We start from the raw sequence: 15,879 nt of genomic DNA on the forward strand, positions 1-15,879 counted from the left end.
TTTACCTTTTCTTTCAAAAGAATAGAACCTTTACCTTTTATGAATGCAGGGGTGTCATTTCCAAACGAGACCTTCTTTTCCTTTTCTAAGGAGCTATATAATTGAGGTTTTTATTTATCACCTGTCATATGTTTCGAGCATCCACTGTTAATGTACCATTCGAGCATCCACTGTTAATGTACCACTGATTTTCCTGCCCTTCTGCATATAAGGCTATGCCACATCTTTTTGGTTGTGGTTCTTTCTTCCTCCATGTTTTGGGGCTCAATGAAGCTTGCTCTTTCTGAGTTGTTTGCCGAAACCTACTCCTGCATTCAGAGTCTTGACCAAAGTTGTTACAGATAGAACATTCTATTTCATTTTCAAGAGTAGGAAAGTTATTGTGGATTCTTTTCATGATTCCAGTCACACTCCTTTGATTTCGTGCTTCTGTAGTCATAATGGTCTTGTAGGCAAAACATTGAGCTGCTTTATGTCCAAAGTTATGACAAGAGAAACATTGTCCATTGAAGAAATTCTCGCGATCATCAAACCTTCCATTGTAATAGCCATTCGTTCTTGAGGTAAATTGAAAATGATTTACCTGTTGTTGGTTGTAGATTTTGTTCATCCTTGAAGTAGATTGCCCTCGATTTACTTGGTGATTTCTGTTCATTCTTGAAGTAAATTGTCCCTCATTTACCTAGTGATCTTCATTATGCCTTTGCTGTTGATTGTCACCCTGTTCACTTCTCCTTGCAGCTTCAAGACAAATTTTGGTGGTAGATGGCTTCTGTGCTTGAGATGTTTCTTTAGTATACCCAAGACCTGTCTTGATTAGAGGAGAATGGTGCACTTTGATAATCTCCTCTAAAGTTTTAGATCCTTTAGCAAATCTAATATTAAGAGCTTTCGTTTTCTCAATGTCCTTTCTAAGTCCCACAATTTCACCTTCTAACTTTTTATTGTGTTTCTCCATTTCAGCAAGTTGGAATGTCAGAGTATCTATAATCATATTCTTTTCTTCTAAGCAAATTTTGAGTTTATAAATTTCTTCATAAAGACCTTCTTCATCTATAGCATCCAAGAAATCATCATCTTCAAAAGCCATCAAAAGTCTATAATCATTACCTTGTTCATCTTCATCACTATTTGAAAGTCCATCACTGTCTTCATGTGTGTAATAGCTCTTCTTACTTACATTCTGTTTTCTGTTCCATCTAACTAGTTCCTTACCTTTGTCAAGCTTATCTTTATGAGGACACTTTGCAGCATAGTGACCGACTCTTCCACAAGAAAAACATTTGAAAGGTAGCTTACCTCTGAATCTTCCAGAACCCCATTGAAGGTTCTTGAAAAAATTTGATTCTTCCTCTTCTTCCGACATATGTCCTGAATCATTGTTATCTCCTTTTCCTGAGGCTTTGAATGTGGCTTCTCTCTTGTCTGATGATCCCCCTTTCCTCATTTCGTAAGTGGTTAGGATTCCGTGTAGCTGTGACATGGTAAGGCTCTGTAGATTCTGTTTTTCTTCTATGGCAAAAAATTTTGATTCAAACTTAGAAGACAAAGATCTTAGAACCTTTTCAACCAAAACAACTTCTTTTATTTCTTCACCCAAATTTTTCATACAATTAACAATCTCATCTATACGTAGGGAATAGTTAGACACACTTTCATCATTGTACATTCTGAGATTTTCATATTGAATTCTGAGATTTTGTAGTTTTGCTTGTTTTACCTGATCATCTCCTTCATAGCTCAGAACGATCTTGTCCCGTATTTCTTTTGTGGTTTTGAGCTGCATAACCTTGACGAATTCTGATTGAGATAGACTCCCTAATAGAGTATTGACAACCTTTGCATTTGTTTCATATTGCTTTTTACTAGCCATATCTATAGGAGTTGCTAATGGAAATGTGTATCATGTTTCCACGATATCCCAGACTTCTGTACCAAGAGATTGAAGATATGTTTTGATTCTTACCTTCCAATAGACGAAGTTGCTCCCATCAAAAATTGGTGGCCTCATTGATGCTTCTTTCTCGTAATTGCTCATGATGATGGATCTTCCTTCAAGTGATCAAGCTTCTTCTGAAGGACCTGCTCTGATACCAATTGTTGGAAATAATACTGAGAGGGGGGGTGAATCAGTATTATCAGGTCAATTATTTTTCATTCCACAATTAGATTTGTATACGCTACTTCAGTTAGTAAATACCTCATATGTACGCAAATTCAGTTAAGGAAACAAGCGTATATCAACAGACTTGTAATTTAAATTATTCTTCAAATGTTGAACATTAATCTGTGCATCAAACCAGATAAACGTTAACTAGGAATAGTTAAACAGAATAGGCAATCACACATAAGAACACAAGGTATAAGGTGGAACCCAATGTGGGTGAAAACCAACAGCTGCAATTCGTCTCTATCTTCTTTCAATTAGAAACTTCTTTTTACAATGTTTCTGTACTGGTGTAGTCTTATACCAGTACGCAGGCTGCTACCTGCAGAAGGCTACAACCTTCTCTTGTTCTCCAGCTTCTCCTGGAAGTCAGCTACAACCCCCTTAGCTTCTTGTACTAGTTGAGGTACTAGTACGTAGGTGCTGAATTACAGAAGGCTACAACCTTCTCTTCTCTTCCAGGGACCACGTTTCATAAATTTTTAGACTGGATCCATGAATAACTTCAATCAAACATCAAGTATATCTGCATCAACAAATCTCCTTTGCTCCAAACAAACCAAATCAAATAATTACTTCTCTGAATGTTGTACCCAAAAAACAGTAACAGTAACCAGACACCAATTCTGAACCCAGAACACTACAGTAATAAACAGAAGTAGCTAAAACATATTTCAAGAGACGTGCGCTACTTCAATGTGTACAACCTGCGTGCATACGCTTCTGAATTAAGGTCAACCAGCGTATACGCTATTTTGACTTATTGAACCAACGTGTATACGCACTTATGATGTGTTGAACTTGCGGACAGATCTATAAAAGATAATTCACTCTTTCAAATATTTAGACATCATTTATACCCAGATTATCTGATTTATAGATTAAGTCATGTGCCAAACAGATCAAGAACACAAAGATACTACTTTTCAAGTCTTGAGTTTTGACCCATCAATAGAACTTATCCATCTTCTTGCGCTCAGGTTCCTCCTTGATTCAGATTTAGCTATACACCATAAACCAATCACCAGTATTCCAGATTTGGCTCTTCATAAGATATTCAAAGTACTTCAGTCAATACCTTTGCCAAATGATCTCCTCCATTTTATAGTCTAAGGCCTTACTCAAACCATGGTCCAAAACCATAGAGAACCAATACTAGGAACCCAATACCTGGGTTCAATAGTTCAGATGCAATACCAAGGTCCAAAACCATAGGTCCAAATATCATGGACCCAAAAATAATCTTTCCCACATGTATGCGCTTTTCCGTGCATGAAAGTGCGTGCATACACATACACAACTTTTGATCATCCATCCTGCGTGTATATGCGATCTTGTCAGGAGGAACCTACGTATATGTATTTTTATTCCATTCTGAGAGATTGAACTGTGATCTTCCATCTGAGTGAGTTGCCATCAAGGACAACACCTATGCCATAGTTCCAAACCTGTGTCATAATGCCAACAGAATTTAAAACTGTCTTCGACACTTGAAATACTAACAATTTAAAAATCAAGTACAATGACAAAAGTACAATCAACTATCTAGAAGAGGAAGACTTTATGACACTCTTCTTTTGATTCAGAATGACAATTACGACACTTCCATCAAAAACGACAATTCGATTAGGCTACTTTTGACAAAGGAGGATTGCAAATGATTGACAAATACACAAAAAACATTTACAATTCCTAACTGATGGAGGCTAAAATAATATGAAGGAAGATGGTTACAGCAAGAAGGTACTGGTCATGAACAACAAAACTACTGAATAAAGCTGAAAAAAAGAGAAAAAATCCAAATTTCAGAGAAGAAAACACAGTTTACTCAATCATCACACCTGCAACATAGGGAAATAGGGATGCATCTCACCTGCAACACACGGGAGGTGCAATGCATCTAGGTTTCACAGTTACAGATAGTGCGATGGGCCAGAGAGTGAAACTGTGCTTGGTTTTTACTCAAAACTTGTAGCTAAGTTCAGTGATTTAAGCTAAGTAAGGATGGACAGTAAACACAAAGCATAAGGGTAGGATCTGATGAGGTTCTGAGCTACCACAAGGGAACTTAGGATGCTTTGTAAGTTGGATGTTCAGTTCATAAACCAACCCAGAGATTGACTGAAGCAGCATTTATCTACTTCGCAATTGGATAGCAAAGGCATTTCAAAGGTAAGTTGGCTAACTTCAGGCTTTGTCTATAGTTTATAAAGCAAATAATAAACAAAGAAAAAAAACTATTCACTCCCTAGTGGAGATGCCATTTTGTTTTAGGGAAAACTAGTGTCGATTTGAACTGCTAGTCCCACTAATGTAGGTAGCTATCTTAGAAATAGATAATGAAATCTTTTCAAGAGTTCCTTTAAGTGTGATAGATGTAAGAGAAGAAAAGAAGACCAACCTGGATCTTCCGCTTTGATCCTAGCTCGATTTTTCCTTACCTTGATAGAATTTTCCACTCCTCTCCTACTTGTCCTCCTTCAAAGAGTACCTGTAGAGTCAAAGTAGCAACAAACTATCAAAGCATCTCTATCTAAAAAATTATAAACAATATGGAATCAAAAACACATTGACCATATAATTGCATTCATAAACAATAAGATTCACAAATACAAGATTATATGGATGAAAACTCAAAGAACTTTATTAATAGTAATGCAAGAGAGGATTACAACCGAGCTGTCTGATCCAACATCATTCTCCCAGTTGTAGAAGCCCTCTTAACCTCATGAACAAGAAAATCATCCAAAAATGCAATGTCTCTTCTCAGCAAACAAACAACACTTCCTTACAAAATACAAAATTCCAACCTCCAGATCTCTCAGATGGGGGGTCCATTTATAGATGTCTTGCAAGGGTGTGAGTCAGCTCTAGGTTTTTGATTAGTGTCATTCCACTGATAGTTCCTAGTTCCACTTGGAGATTTCATGATCTCTTACTCATCCCTGGGTGAATTGAGAGAGGCAAGTGTCACAGGAGAAGTTTCTGGAAGATTCCATGATCATTCACTTAGCAAACTCTCTCTGTCATTTGTCTATTCTCACTCACCGCACCCCATAGAAGGCCATTTCAGTATGCATCACACCCCCCATGTGTAGTAAGTGAGATGCATCGCACCCTAACCATGGAGCAGCCAGTATGGTCTAGTTTTGGCCAGTTCTGGGTGGTTTTTCAAGTGGAACTTCTGGAAAATGATGTAATCAGTTGACCATGATCCTTTAGGGTGAAACAACACTTTTAGGGACTAAAGAGCCCTTGGTTTATGGACATATGAGTTTAGGGTTGCAGCGCCCAAATATGTTTATAACAATACCCTCTTTACATTTTTTATTTTTTTAATATGGAAAACATTTGCAGAATGAAAACTTAGGTATGTACAATATTACAAGGCTTAACCTTAGTCATTCAAAATTATGACTCCTATTGGTATAGGAACCTAACAGTAGCTCCACTTGGGGATGGAATTTCCTGGTGAAATGTCAAGAACTTTGTAGGTAAGTAGCTTTTTGAATTGTTATTGATGTTACCTTGCGAAATTATCCTCTATGCTTTTGGATTATTGATACATATGATAGTGAATCCTTAAAGCTTAGGACCTTCTCTTTGGGCCTCAACTTCAAAAATCACCATCCAATCGAGACTAAATTTTTTGAAGAAAAATGAAATATGTATAATGGGAAGTAAAAATCAGTAGTTAGGTTAAAAATAGTGTTTGAGCATTCGACCATTCATTGGTCCACCTTTCGCTTTTTTACCATCTATTTCTCTTAGGAAGAAAGCATTATTACCTCTGAAAGAATAAATGACATATGGGCCTTTCCATAGGAAATCAAATTTCCCATGTTTACCTTTATCTTCCCTCCTTGAGTTCCACTGTAGGATGTTGTCACCAAGGTAGAAATCTTCAGCCTTGGTTCTCTTAGAAAAAATATTTTTAATATTTTCCTACACAACCTAAGATCTGATGTATACCTCCTCCTTGGTTTGTTGAAGATGAATTGTTTGGTTGATTCTTCTTTGGATACTATTTGGTTCAATCTGCAACTCTTGAAGCAACCTCATCACTTGTGTTCCCAAGGAGGATGGAAAATTAGCTTTCATCCCATAAACTAGTTGGTAGGGAGATATACCAATTAATTTTTTAGTGGTTAGTCTGTATGCCCATAAGGCATTGACTAGATTTTTGTTCCATGTTTTATTATTATCCTCTAACAACTTTTTGATGATGTTCACCAGACTTTTGTTTAAGGATTCTACCAGTCCATTTCGTTGAGGATAATAAGCTGTGGAATGGCCCAGGGTTATGTGATACTTGTTGCAGAAATATATCATTCTCTTGGATTTAAAGGCTATTTCATTATCAATAATAAGCTTAGCTAGAAATTCGAATCTTGATAGAATGTTGGTTTCAAGGAAGGTTATGATAACAGTGTTAGTGGCTTGCCTTGAAGGTATGACCTTTATCCATTTTGTGCAATAGTATGTGGCAGTGAGGATCCATTTGTTTTGGACAGAGGAAGGTGGGTGAATTTCACCAATGAATTCTAAACCCCATTGTTGAAAAGGTGTTTCAGTAGATATTGGCTTGAGGGGTAAAGGTGGAAGCTTTTTCTTTCCCTCAAAAATTTGACATTTGTGACAGGAGGTCACATATTTCTTTACATCATAAAACAAGGTAGGCTAGTAGAAACCGGCTCTAAGAAACTTATTAGCAGTGGTTTTCTAGTAAATGTGTCCTCCATAGTCACCTACACGAGACTCTTGTAATACTTTGTGAGATTCATCTTTTAATAAGAAGTTGATAAGAATACCTTCATGATTTCTCCAAAGCAAAGTATTGTCTAATATACAAAATCTTAAGGATTTCATCTTTAAAATATTCTTTTAGTCTTAGATAATTCAAGAAGTGTTTGTAAATTCAGTAAAACATAAATGATATCAGCCTACCATGGTGATTCAATAAAGGCCTAGCTGAATAATGGAGTCGCCATCTCCTCTTCATTATCTATTTGTGTAATAAAGTTTATATCCAAGGCCTCACAGTTTGATTCAGTCATGAGCTTGGCTAAACCTTTACCCTTGATTAACTTAGTTGTTTTGATTTCTATGTCATATTCTAGAATAGTAGCAATCCAATTTCCCCTCTTTCCATCTGGACCACCCTGAGTTAGGGTGTCTTTGACTACTGAATTAGGAACATAGGCTACTATATGAGAATATAAAATATATACCCTAAAATCCTTGATAGCTTTGACCAAAGCAAAGGCTTGTTTTTCCATTATGTTATATTTTAGGGGGCATCTCTCAAGGATTTTCTAAAGAAAGCAATAGGTTGTTCATAGCCCTGCTCATCTTTTTGCAGTAAAACTATAGCAATAGTGTGCTAAGAAGTAAAGGAAAATAAGATGAAATCTCTATCAAATTTTGGATTGATCAAAACTGGTATTTTAGTTAAGGCCAGTTTAATGTCTTTGAAGGATTTCTTAGCCTCAACATTCCATTTTATGGTTGAATCTTTTTTCAACATATTGTTTAGTGATCTAATTAATTTTGCTAGATTAGAAATAAATCTTCTAAGAAAGTTAATTTTCCCTAAGAAAGCTTGTAATTCTCTAATGTTCCTTGGATGTTGTATCTGTAAGCTAGCTTCTATTCTTGCAGGGTCTATTCAGATACGATCTTTCAAAATTATATGACCTAGTAACTTTCCTTCTTCTAACCCAAACAAAGAATTCTTGGGGTTTAAAGAAATTCCATATTTCCTACATTTAATAAAAAAATGCCTTAGATGATCCAAATGTTGGCTATCCAATTTTGAAAACATAGTAATGTCCTCTAGGTATATCACAAGGAAGTCATGAATTTTGTTGGCAAAGGCTATATCCATATCCCTTTGGAAAGTGGCTCCTGCATTCATTAGTCCAAAAGGCATTTTTACATACATGAATGTGCCCCATGGAGTAGTGAAAGTAGTCTTGGCTTGGTCATCAGGATGAACTAAGATCTGATTGTAACCAGAAAATCCATCCAATAATGAGATTCCGGTTGATCCAACTACCCTTTGCAAAATATGATCCATTTTGGGGAGAGGGTAATTGTCTTTAAGGGATACTTTGTTGAGGTTCCTAAGGGTAATTGAATGAGGGGATGTTAAGTAAACCAAATTGTGAACCATTGCTTTCGTTTTGTTTACCACTTATGCGTATTTAAATGATTCATTTGGAACAATAACATAAGTGCATTTTGTATCAAATGACATGATATTTCTGCAACCTTTCTACTACTTACCCACTTACTCATCCTACCATTTTTTCTTCACTTTATTTGGGTGCATTTAGGCTAGGAAACCCTTATCAATATTTTTCTTTTCTTTACAAAATAAGCTATCTAATTCTAACCTTATATCATCCAAGGGCTCATATTAAATTGATGAGCTCCTTTTATTCACTCTACCTATCTAATGATCTACCAAGATTACATTGTTTAGTCAGATTTATTAACTATCTATAAACATAAAATTCAAAGTATGAATAGTGAACTTTAACATTTTGACCATCATGGATTGTGGCATAAGTAACAATCTACACACAATCCTTTATTATACATAAAAAGTAAATAGTAGTGGAATTTTTACTTGCACACTTTCATGGTGTCTTTTTCTCTTTTGGGGTTCATATATTTCATTTTTTGTTTTGACATTTACATTCTTTTTGTCCTTTGATTAGTCTTGTAGGACATACGCTCTTTACATTTTTTAATTTTTTAATATGGAAAAAATTTGCAGAAAGCGAAGGTATGTACAACATTACAAGGCTTATCCTTAGTCCTTCAAAATTATGACTCCTATTGGTATAGGAACTAATAGGTCATATTCTGGATGAACTGTGTTAGACCCTTCCCTTCAGTGTGGTTAATCCTTCATCACAACATCCTCCATCTATGCCATCCTCCTGAATACTGTGAAACACTTTCTCCTCAATGAAATCTTTCTTTGGTGGAGTAGTTCAAGTCTCATGCTTCCTTCAAACTTCTTATCGCACTATGATTTTCTCTATTCATATAGTCATTGCATAGTCACAAGGACATAATTGTCCCTGTAGATTTTCAACCCACTACCATTTACTCGCCCAGGCAAGAATTCTCCATTTAGCTTTGTGAGCTGAAATATGCCACCGTCTGAGATATCCTTGACATTGTATGGTCCTAGCCAATGCATTTTAAATTTTCCCAGAAACCTTGTGAACTTACTATCGTACAACAAAACCAAGTCTCCATTCTTGAAATTTTTCTGCTTAATATGTTTGTCATGCCTGGCCTCCTCCCTGGCTTTTTGAACTTGTTCATGAAATCCTGTAATAAAGCGATCTTCCTTGAGTGTGATTAGTTATTCTAATATTTCCCCCATAATATCATTGTCTGCCATGTCCATGACTACAATTATCCTAAGACTCAGTACTATGTATTCCATAAGCATTATGGCTTCATGTCCATAAAGCAATCTAAATGGAATTTGTCCCATCAACTTCTTGCACGTAGTCCACTATGCTAATAAAACTGATGGTATGTGCACATCCCAATCGTTTCTATTGACGTTCCATAATTTAGTTAGAACATTCTCCAAAATTTTCTTTAAAGCATCAAATGTTTCATTTTCCTGAGGATGATAAAGTGTGCACTTCTGATGATGTATGCAAATTCCTCCATCAATGCTCCAATAATATTGTGTAGGAAGTGCGATCCTTGGTCACTCATCAAGATATTTGGATACCCAAATATCGACAATATATATTTAAATATGAATTGCACAACAGTGCAATCATTTACTGGTTGTGCTTTGTCCACCTGGTCAGATAATATATCCTGATAATAATGTATCATGCACCACTCTTATTTCTTGGAGGATTTATCAACCCAACAAATTCAATCCCCCATTTATCAAAATCTTGCAAGGTGACTTGTGGATTCAATCGCACTTCATCCCTTCTCAACAATCTTCGTGTTCTTTGGGAGGCATTGTCAGCAATAGAATATTCTTTGGAATCCTTGTGTAACATGTGCCACCATGGACCCACTCTTAAAATCTTCCGCGAGGTGGATTTTCCTATATAGTGTCCTCCCATGACACAACCATGTGCTTCTATGAAAAAACTATGTCTTTCATGATCAAGGACATATTTGCTCAATATCTCATTGGGGCCCATTTTATACAAATGTTTGGAAATTAGAGAAAAATCCACAACTCTGACTACGAGTTCTTTCTTCTATTGAGTTGTAAACTCCTCAAGGGCTACTCCGATAGAAAAAAGTAAATTATATCGGAAAAATGATCATTAGTAACCCTTAATACAAAGAGTTTCACATCGAGCAATCCTTCTTCAATGTTCGTTGGTTCATCACCGGTCTCAATTCTAGACAGATGATCCAGCCTAGTGTTCAATCGTCTTTTCTTGACTATTACTTCAAAATTGTACTCTTGGAACAACAATAACCATCTGCAGATCTTCTCCCCCAACACAATCTTGTTCACCAAGTACTTCAGCACAGAATGGTTTGTAAACATCTTGAAGTGTGCTCCTAATAAGTAATGCCTAAATTTTTGTGGCACATAAAGGATAACCAAGCCCCTTTGTCCATTATCGAATAATTCATTTCTACCTTAGATAATTTTTTATTCGCAAATGCAATGGGGTGATCAAGATCCCCTTCTCTTGGCTACACTGAGACAACACCCAAAGATATTCATGATGCATCTACATCAACATGGAACTCCTTCTTCCAATCTGAAAACACCAAGATCGACATAGTGACCATTTTTCCTTTAAGATGTCAAGGCTCTTTTGACATTAATCGTCTCAACAAAAGGTGGCATCTTTCCTAAGTAATTTTTCCATTGATCTATGCGTAGGCCTTTATGAACTTCCGAAAATAACCAGTATGCCCTAGAGTCATGCATAGCTACTTCACATTCTTCAGCTAATCCAGATTGATAATGACATCAATTTTTGCAGGGTCCACCACTAGTCCCTACCTGCAAGCAAAATGTCTTAGAAATATTCCATAGGGTACACAAAAAAATACACTCTTTTACATTCAACAAGATTTGATATTTCGTGTAGGTGTCCAACATCAAGCATAGGCTCGAAACATACTTCTTTAATAGTCCAAAGACTGAGTAGTCATCAAAGTAAACCTCCCTAAATTTGTGGATGTATTCTTTAAATGGTAAGATGAAAACTCTTGAGAATATCACAGGTGCATTCTTCAACCCAAACGATGTGACTATGTATTGAGATGATCCACGTTCAATAGAAAAAGTGGTCTTACTCCTATCTTTTAGCATGATCTTAATGTAATGGTACCCTGAAAAAACATTTGTTAACGAGTAAGCCTCTTGTCCTCCCACATTTTCCAAAACTTCATCAGTTAACGGTGTTGGGAAGGGCCATGTACACATGCATCGTTAAAATTTCTTAAATGGACAAAAATCCTTATTTCTCCATCTTGCACTACCATTATCCTCACCCATTCAAATTCTTCCATAGGTTCAATTATTCCAGCTGCGACCATCTTCTCAAGCTCCTACTTCACCTTCTCTTTGTATTTTTGATTTAGCCTATATGGTCATTGTTTTACGAGTTTCACATATGGCTTCAAAGTGATGTTAATAATTCCCACATCACCTACATTTCCTTTTAACTCAGTGAACTTCATCAGAAACAACTCCTAGTACTAATGCAGTAATTTAGCGACCTTACCTACTATATCCTCATCCCAGTAATCTCTGATGCGTGTGAATTTGGGCTCTTCCTCTGAGCCTATATTGACTTCCTTTATCTTAATAGGTTGTATTATGTCAAGTATCTCATCTTCTAGTCCCACAAACTCACATTATTCTTTTGATTTAGGGATGTTAGTGTTGTGTGAATCTTCCTCGCCCTCTTCCATAATTATATTATAGCATTCCATTATGTGCTACAACTGTGTGTTCCCATCAGGATGTACCCAAGTCATTGGCTCATTTGGTGTCTGGAAAATTCCTCCTCTAATTTCTTGAAGGGAATCATCGATACACTAAAAACCATATTTGAAGCTAAAGGTCAATATGAAGCTTTCATTCAGAACGTACCAGCCAGCAGTACCATGGTGCAACTCCATTTCTAGATACCAAATCATCGGTATCACATCGAATGTGTGGACAAGTATGTGTACCCATTCTGGTTGAGGTTCTTCGCCCCATGTCATAGTCCAATGAGGCAAATTTTCTAAGGGATCATCCTTACCATTATGATTTCGTGCGATCCTTGTGTTTGTATAACCTAACATGAGCCTCGTCAATCAGTGATACTCTTTCCAATCTCCTATATTGTCTTTATGTGTGACCCATCATCGTGGAAGTGTAGACCTCAAAGCTATATCCAAGGCCTGGAATCATTTTTCTTCGAGTACATCGCTTTCAAACTCATCAAGAAATAGGTTGAAATCACCTATCCCATCATAATTATGTAAATTGTGTACCTCTGTTGAGATGTAGTGAAGATATTTTGTAAGTTTGTTATAACGCATAGTAGAAACTTCATGCAACCGATTTTGTTAGTTCTCCAATTCCTCATCAGAGTCCAAGACACATGAACTATCCTATTCCAAGCTTATCCTCCCATATCTAGTGGAGTTGATCCAATCCTTGTCCTACGGAATTAACTTATAGATATGGTCAATATCTTCATCGCCATATTTGTCGTAGATAGGTTCTGTATACCGTGCACCTTCAGAGGGGTCCAAAGGAACAACGACCCTAGTACCACTGTTCTTGAATACCATACTTCTTCTTTTCAGATTGATTATAGAATCCATATAAAAATCCAAATCAATTCCAAGTAAATCCAGATACATATTTATATCATCCATAATCGAAATGACTTCAAACTTCGCCACCACACTTACTCCTTCAATATCCACAACAACTCCATGCAATCGACCCATTGGGATGATTTTCTGCTGATTGGCCATGCGTAGCTGAATTAGTGACCATTGTAGCTTTGGTTGCCCTATTCGCTCCAAGGTATTATTTAGTAATACATTCACATCCAATCCCATGTCAAGAATTATTTGACCCATTTCAAATTCATCGATCTACGCAGTTAATCACATCTCTCAACCATTTCTTTTCTCAATTCTGCATACTTTTTTTACTGTGTGTTGTTCGGTTTGTTGCTTCTCTTTACTAGCATCCTTATCGATTAGTTCTTGCAATCCTTCCACTACTTTTTTGATGCAGCAAAGTTGCATCCTTTCCCGAACACGTGGACCTGTGGGTTATGGGCCCATGATATGAACGAAATAGTTCACTATGCAGCAACACATTATCGCTTGTATAGACCACCATCCATACTCCTCTACGCAGTGCATGCAATTCCACATGGGTTCAAGCTTGTACACAACATAAGATGAGTGTTGATCTATCTAAAAACACATAGTTTCATGGAAATTGAAGAACTAATACACTCATATACAAAACAATAGAAAATTCATAATAACAAAACAAATGATTTATATTTCTTTCGAATTCAAATTACAATATGCTGATATGAGCCAGGTCACTCTCTTAGCACTTGATGTTACATAGCGTCTGACCTCTTTTTCACTATACCGAAGGCTATAATTTATATATAACACAATACATCGAATGGATCATTTTAGATGCATTCGTTTCTCTTAGGATATCATAATAGTTTGATAAAATCATGCACTTCCCTATTTTTATAATAGGTTGACCATATCTACTTTAGTGAAATGGCTTACAATCTTTTAAAATAGTAATTTCATTAATAAAAAACTAACAAACTCAACAAAACATGAGTAAATCTCATCCTCATTCCATGCTTCCTCTTTTTGTAGCATTGGATTCCGATTGTAATGAAGGGTGCTCAAATGCTCCTGCATCAGACTCTCGAGGTACAAAAATTCTTATGACCTCCTGGTCATATGTCTCCTTCATCCCTTAGCAATTCTACCCACATCCTCTGTGGACTTGCCTTTATGATCTTTCTGTGAGCTACAACAAAACCTCTGCAGTAATAAGTCCTCCTTGCTACCCGATACCTCACCAAGCTTCTGTCCTTTGAGCTGAGTCTTTCAGGCATCTTTCTACTTGTCTCTCCTTTGAACCATTTGGGCACTTCTTGCTCTAGGCTGTTGCAATATTCTCACCTTCTTGTGCTGCTACTTGTATGACAATAGAAAGACCACAAGCTCTCCAATCTACGACATAACTCTACCTCCTCCTTTTGCACGAAAACTCTTTCTTGCAGGAAATCTTTTCCTGCTCTGATACCACTTTGATGCAACAAATCTGCATCCTTTCTCAAACATGTGGACCTATGGGTTATGGGCCCACAATATGAATGAAATAGTTCAGAATGCAACAACACGTTATCAGTCTTTTGGACCACCATCCATACTCCTCTACGTAGTGCATGCAATTCCACATGGGTTCAAGCTTGTACACAACATAAGATGATTGTTGATCTATCTAAAAGCATATAGTTTCATGAAAATTGAAGAACTAATACACTCGTATACATAGTAACAGAAAATTCATAATGGCATATCACATGATTTATATTACTTTCGAATTCAAATTACAATACGCTTATATGATCTAGGTTTCTCTCTCAGCGCTTGATGTTACATAGTGTCTGGCCTCTTTTTCACTATACCTAAGGCTAAAATTTATATATAACACAATACGTCAAATGGATCATTTTAGATCCATTCGTTTCTCTTAGGATCTTGTAATAGTTTGCTAAAATCATGCACTTCCCTATTTTTATAATAGGTTGACCATATCTACTTTAGTGAAATGGCTTACAATCTCTTAAAATAGTAATTTCATCAATAAATATTTAATAAACTCAACAAAACATGAGTAAATCTTGTCCTCATGCCATGGTTCCTCTTTTCGCAGAATTGGATTCCGATTTTAATGAAGGGTGCTCGGATGCTCCTGCATCATTTTTTATCCCTTAGAAACTTCATACATGTATGCAAAAAGGATTTCAGAATGGTTAGATCAGGGCCCTCTATTGCAGTAATCAATTTAGGATTATTCTTCTGTGGTCCTATTTACATCTTTTTCTTCGATGTCAAAGCTCCTGGGTCCATGAAACACTTCTTCACTTCCATGAAGGTTTCTTTCTCCTTCGGCATATTGAACCTGGTACTCATTTCTCCAACCTTCCTGACCCATGTATCCGCCATAGGCTCTCTTCCCTATGTTTTATCTTCTCCTGTAGCTACGCCACTTCATGTTACTATGTTAACACTTGCATCATCTTCACGTGGTTCAACCCTCATCATTTGTGAGTTCTGCATAGGCTATTGATTCTTCTTTTCCTGCATTTTAGCCGTCAAAACAGGAAAATCCTCTATTACACGGTCAAACATTCGACAATACTTACAAGAAGGGGTAGTGGGCTCCTGACAATCCTACACAAAATTTCTAGCTTCGCCGCAGTTATAACATATAATCTAACCTCGACCTCATCTATCCCCCCCTACACGATCGCGTCCTTGGCCCTAAAAACATCCACGAGCTATAGGTGAACCATGATTTTCCATTGTTTACACTATAGTTTTCTCTATCATCAAATCATAACTCCGACAATTTATTTCATCATGTCCTATCAACTAGAAGAAGTTACAAAATAACTACT

This window comes from Pinus tabuliformis, chromosome J, assembly GCF_031772625.1.
Source record: "Pinus tabuliformis cultivar Carrire ecotype Pingquan chromosome J, CPIR1, whole genome shotgun sequence".
Classification (NCBI taxonomy): Eukaryota; Viridiplantae; Streptophyta; class Pinopsida; order Pinales; family Pinaceae; genus Pinus; species Pinus tabuliformis.